Source organism: Bicyclus anynana, chromosome 14 (assembly GCF_947172395.1).
Source record: "Bicyclus anynana chromosome 14, ilBicAnyn1.1, whole genome shotgun sequence".
Classification (NCBI taxonomy): Eukaryota; Metazoa; Arthropoda; class Insecta; order Lepidoptera; family Nymphalidae; genus Bicyclus; species Bicyclus anynana.
Window position 1 is genome coordinate 11,069,945 of NC_069096.1, and position 6,113 is coordinate 11,076,057.

The following is a 6,113-nucleotide window of genomic DNA, read 5'->3' on the forward strand; positions in this document are numbered from 1 at the left end:
TCGGGAGAAAAACTTTATGACTCCGCTAAAGGCTACTATGTTAACAAAGCTTAACGAGCGCTGTGTTTATGACTGTATTTAACAATGTTTCTGAATACGAGCCCGCTTCGTCCTCTCGCTGTATTGTGCTATATTGTTGCACGCACGGCCGCCGCCAGGATTTATCTCAGGGGGGGCTTGTAAAAAATGCAACTAATTTAAAATTTCTTTTTTAAAATGTAACATGATTAATATTTCTCGTTCATAAAAAGCTTGCGATAATTGGAGTAGTAGGTATTCCAGTCAATCAATCAATGTTAGGAACTCTCGCCCTCGGTTTTGATAATCTACGCTAAAGGTCAATTTTTATGAATTACTTATTTATACTACTTACTCTGGTTTATACTAGTCTGGTGAAGGAAATATTTTTTAAATTATATTCCTACCTATAAACCTTATTCATAAAAGGGTTTTAAAAACAGGTTTCATTAAAAAGCCTAACGAGAATGGACGAACGGGATGTACGACTGTACCGAGTACGAGTGCACTGTCTGTGACTGTTTATGATAAAGTAGGTAAACGTTCTATTCTTTTAAATCAAACTTGCAAAAATACTCTTGCTATGCAGGGGGGTTGGAAGAACCCCCTTGTACCGGGCCCTGCTTGCGCTAAAAATAACGGTTTAAGTTAAATAATAAGTTTGGTTAAGAGACAATGGTGCGTTTGTCTCGTAACCAAAACTGTTTGTCGGCGAAATCTTTTGAGTCCTTTAACATTTAAAGAAAGGGACCCATGAAGGCTATTGGGTTGAAATTTTTATTTGAGTTAGCTTGCCGACAAATGATTACCTAATGTGTTACTTTTAAAAGGAGAGAGACGTGATAGCCCAGTGGATATGACCTGTGCCTCCGATGCTATTCAGTTCTGTGAAGACGGTGAAGGAAGAATATCGTGAGGAAACCTGCATACCTACCTGAGAATAATTTTCTTAATTCTCTGCGTGTGTGAAGTTGTCAATCCGCATTGGCCCAGCGTGGTGGACTATTGGCGTAGTCTCTCGGAGAGGAGACTCGAGCACAGCAGTGAGCCGAATATGGGTTGATAATGATTAGGCTCTATACGTACGGTTTTTGACGGCCTCCGTGGCGCAGTGGTATGCGCGGCGGATTTACAAGACGGAGGTCCTGGGTTCGATCCCCAGCTGGGCCGATTGAGGTTTTTTTAATTGTTCCAGGTCCTGCCGATGGGAGGCTTCGGCCGTGGCTAGTTACCACCTTACCGACAAAGACGTACCGCCAAGCGATTTAGCGTTCCGGTACGATGTCGTGTAGAATCCGAAAAAATAAATAAGAAAAATTATCTGGTGTGCAGGTTTCCTCACGATATTTTTCCTTCACAATTTGAGACAAGTGAAAAGTTGGAGGTGCATGCCCCGGACCGGATTCGAATCCACACCCTCCGGAAACGGAGGCAGAGATCATATGCACTGGGCTATCACCAAAGAGCCTAATACCCTAGTTAACAACCTCGAGTACGCCACTGTAAGAAATTGCATATTTTTTACTCAAAACGACATTTAACATGAGTTGTACAATGCTCATATAGTTTTCAGTCGACTAGTTTTGTAATAAAATAAAGGCTCTTTTAATATGTCCAGCAATTCGAACAGAAAAACCTACTTTTCCGGCTTGGACATTTTGAGAGTAGGTCTTTAATTACTTTATCATTAAATGATCATTGATAGTAAACAGCTTTGACATACTGCCTACCTACGTCTGCCTTGCCTTTCATTGACTCATTGACTATTTATTAATTCTCAATTTATTCAGTTACTGCGGTTCTGTGGTATAAAGAATTGTAAGGAAAACCCTTTTTTTGGTTTGTTAATTTTTATTGCTACCGCGACGAATAGGTAAGTAGGAGGTACACGCTGTTGCTGTGTTTGTACTTTGTATTTTTGAAAAGAATGTCTTTTGTTGCTAACGGCGTCGCCGCGTCGGTGCGGCGGGCGGTTGAAATAAAAGTGACGAAGTGAAAAATAAAACGCAGAATAACATTATTATCTTATTTAGTTACGGTAAACCTATATTGTTTACAGTTTATACGGAGAGTTAAAACATTCGCTTATAGGACGTTTTAGGGAGAAACACATTGGTCGATTTGTATACTTTAATTTTAAGAAACAACCAAACCGTAAAAGTAGGTAAGATAACGTATATTTATGTGTATAGATATATATAGATAAGGTAAGATGAGAGAAAGTATGTTAGATAATGGCTTGGCTATTAAAATAAGATTATAGAGATGAAAATAGGTATATATATTTTTTTCAAAAAATACAGCAGCTCTGAATTGGATGATGTAACATCGTGAACATTTTAGATTTGTCCTGATCATTATCATAAACATCTTTTAATTAATAGTGACCGGATAGGAAAGCTCCAAAATGATGATGAATACCTTTTTTTTTTTCTTTTTTTTTTCTTTTTTTTTACTGATCATTATCATAAACATCTTTTAATTAATAGTGACCGGATAGGCTCCAAAATGATGATGAATACCTACCTACATTAGTTGTACCTAGTAGCAGACACCCGTAACTCCGTTAGCGTTGAATTTTAGTGGACAACTATACGACGCCACGTGGATTCACTCCCGTAGTTCTCGTTCCCGATGACACTTACAAATAACGTTGCTTCCCAAGCAGAAGAGAATTTTCAGAGATTACCCCCTACAACACCACAAACACCTCTTTATAGTATTACTAGCAGACGCCACGCGGTTTCAGCTGCGTAGCTCCCGTCCCCGTATAAATATAACCTTTAGCACCCGGGGATAATGTATAGCTTCCCAACAGTGAAAGAATTACGAATATTATTTAAACGGGTACATACCACGATAAAACGACGAGATTTTTAATGTCGTTTTATCGTGGTATGCACCCGTTTTAATAATATTCGTAATGAACAACCACGAAATAAGTTTAAAATCATTAGTGCAAGAGTTTTTCAAATCTGTTCAGTAGTTTTAATGCCTATTAGCAAACAAACAAATCAAATCAAATCAAATAATTATCCCTACATCCTTAGAAAAAACACCAAGGCTTATTTCGGTACAATTCGGTGTAAATTACCGACTTTGTTTAGGTATACTTACATGATAATTATGTATTTTAGGTAAGTAAGTAACGTATTAGTATTGTTTATTTTGAAAATATTGATATTCACTCCTACACGTGTCTGTGATTAACAATCATGGGTCTATTTATTTTTATGAGTCCGACTCAGATGACATATTCAGTGGCCTCAAGCATTGTTTTATCTTTAATTCTTTAAAACACCGGTATTTTAAGACCGTTATTATACAAAGATGGTATTTACAAAAGACTTAACAGAATTTGCTCTATTTTTAGAATGTAAAAACATTTAAAATAGGGCAATTTTTATTGTTTGAAAGACCGGCGGTAATAAAACGTGAATGTTTTTAAACGGGACGAAAAAATTGTAACAGTTCCTTTGTTTATAAAAACACCAAACGGCTAACGGTTTTTAAGTAATCTTATTTTTTTTTATATTTCTGCGTTACACAGATTTTTTTTTTATTTAGTGGCGGGGTTTGGATTTTAGTTTCTGATTTTAATCGTACAGGTATACTACCTAAACCATCGAAATTCTTACCTACCTGTATTGTCTTCAAATCTGACGAATAATAATTATATGTATGAGTAAAGTTATTCCTAATACATAAACGACAAACACATGAAAATTTCTCCATAATGAGTAAGGTGCTACATACAAGCGCTATTTCCGTGTTTTCAGTGACAAGTTAGCCCTTGACTGCGATCTCATCTGATGGTAAGTGACTATACAGTCTAAGTGGAAGCGGGCATACTTAGAAGAAGATAAATTGGTTCCATAGATACTTATGACGGTTTGTACGTTGCATCGTACTGGAACGCTTGGCGTTACGTCTTTGCTGGTAGAGTCGTAACTAGCCAAGGCCGATGCCTACCACCAGGCCAAATTTAGAAATTATAAAATGTTTAACTTTACCCGAGCTGGGAATAGAACACAGGACCTCACCAGGCACCAACTGCGCCAAGAGAAGTCGTCAAGTGGTCTTTTTGGATAGCTATATTTATGGTTTCGTAGGTTTGAAGATCGGGCCAAATAAGCACCAGCTCTTGTGTCACCTGACCAAAATTCAAAATTCAATATACATTTTTTTCAATTAGGCTTAGTTTATAAGCACTTTTGAAAAGTCAAGTTATGTCATAATTTAATTTAATCTAATGGTGGTAATAATACTTAAAAACTTAAAATTAAAGTTACGAGGGTTCCAAACTTGCCTTGGTCCGAGAAGAGCCCACAAAAAACTCAGTTACTAGAGCGCGGCTAGTAAATTATTGCAATTTTTGTTGGTTGACCAAAAGTCTCAAACATAGACGCTATATATATATATCATCCTACCAGTCCTTTAGTATAATATTATGATCTAGTATTTACGATGCCTAAAAGAGTTTGAGCATATTCAGCGGTCGCGCTAGCCATTTGAATCGTGCTTCGTCGAGGTTTTCATGAAATAATTTATTAATGCCCAGTACCTTATGATCCATAATATAGCAATACATATAGTTCGGATACCACGTCCTAAATAGCTCACAATTCGCCTTCTCGAAAAAGATTTATTTAAATTAAAATAGGTGGGAATATTTTTATTTATTTTATAAGTAAACAATTCCCATTTAAAATATATAAAAAGAAAGTTTTTTATTGAAATCGTTTATTCTATTATAGTGTACCTTCTTGACCTGGGTTTGCCTTGGGTTGGAGAATTATTATTCGATTGCAGGGAGCCGCTGGATGCTGGCGGCACAAGATCGTGATGTTTGGAAGTCTGATATTGATGATGATGATGATGATGATGATAATGATGATGACAATTTGCCCATTTTTGGGCCCAGCAATGTATGAATAATTGGCGGCCTCTTTTATTAAATGATACATTCTATGAATTGCTCAAAACTCAGCTATTTTTAAGTTTCTATACATAGAGTTAAGTATAGACGATGTAGTAGTTAGACGTTGATAGATTGCACAGTCAGTCTGAACAGTTATAGAGTATATTTATTCAAATGTTGTAAGACATTCCGGACATTGGGGTTAGAAACGAAAATTTGAATAATAATCCCAGGCTTGGCGGACATATAATGAGAGCTGAAGTCTGAGCAACGTTTGCATATGCAAAGCGAAGCTTTGATGTAGCCGACGGCGGAAGATTTATACCGCGCATTAGAGCTGCCACGACACCGGTGATGTCAGAGAGTGATATTTGAACATAAGAACTTTAGACTGTGCACTATACTCGATCTTATTGGGCAAAATGTAACCACGTAACCTTAAGAAACTAAACTACCTCATGATAAAGTTTACCTTTTATGCTAACCACTGGACTAACGTGGTACTTTACATTACGAGTAAATATTTAAAAAAAAAAATCTTGATTCAGATCAAATTTTATGGTTGATACCTACTCCACACAAATTAGTGTTATTGAAAACTGTCATATACTCTCTCTACCAGAATCTATCTCTATCTAAAACAACCTGAAGGTGTAACCGCACTAGGGCGACTGGTGCTAAGCTAGCGCTACAAATAGAGTTAAATGGTATGGGCCAAACTTTGCGTAATAATATCTACGGAAATATTATAATCCTAATATTAATACATTTTTGCTGATTGTGTAAGTGCGGTTTTAGGCGAACGCAGAAGCTTCGCCTGATGGGACTCGAAGGCAGAATAGATGGGCGGAACGACTCTCTAAAGACGTCTCCTCTGAGACTCAGACCTTGGCTTAGAAGAGCAACCTTCAAGAACCAGACCATTTAGGGTCGACCATCTAGGGTCGACCATCTAGGGATTCTATAGCAAGATTCTATAGTAAGGACCTGTAAATGCATAATTTTAAGCTATGTGTTAAAAACATTCAACTTAAATAAACATTTAATATAAACTGAGCCTACTTGAAATAAATTAATTTTGATTTTTTGCATTTTAGGGTTGTTCTGAAAGGCTGTTTTAGACTGAGTGTGTCAGTTCCAGCGCCCCCAAAATCGTGAGTCCCCACGTCTAGTT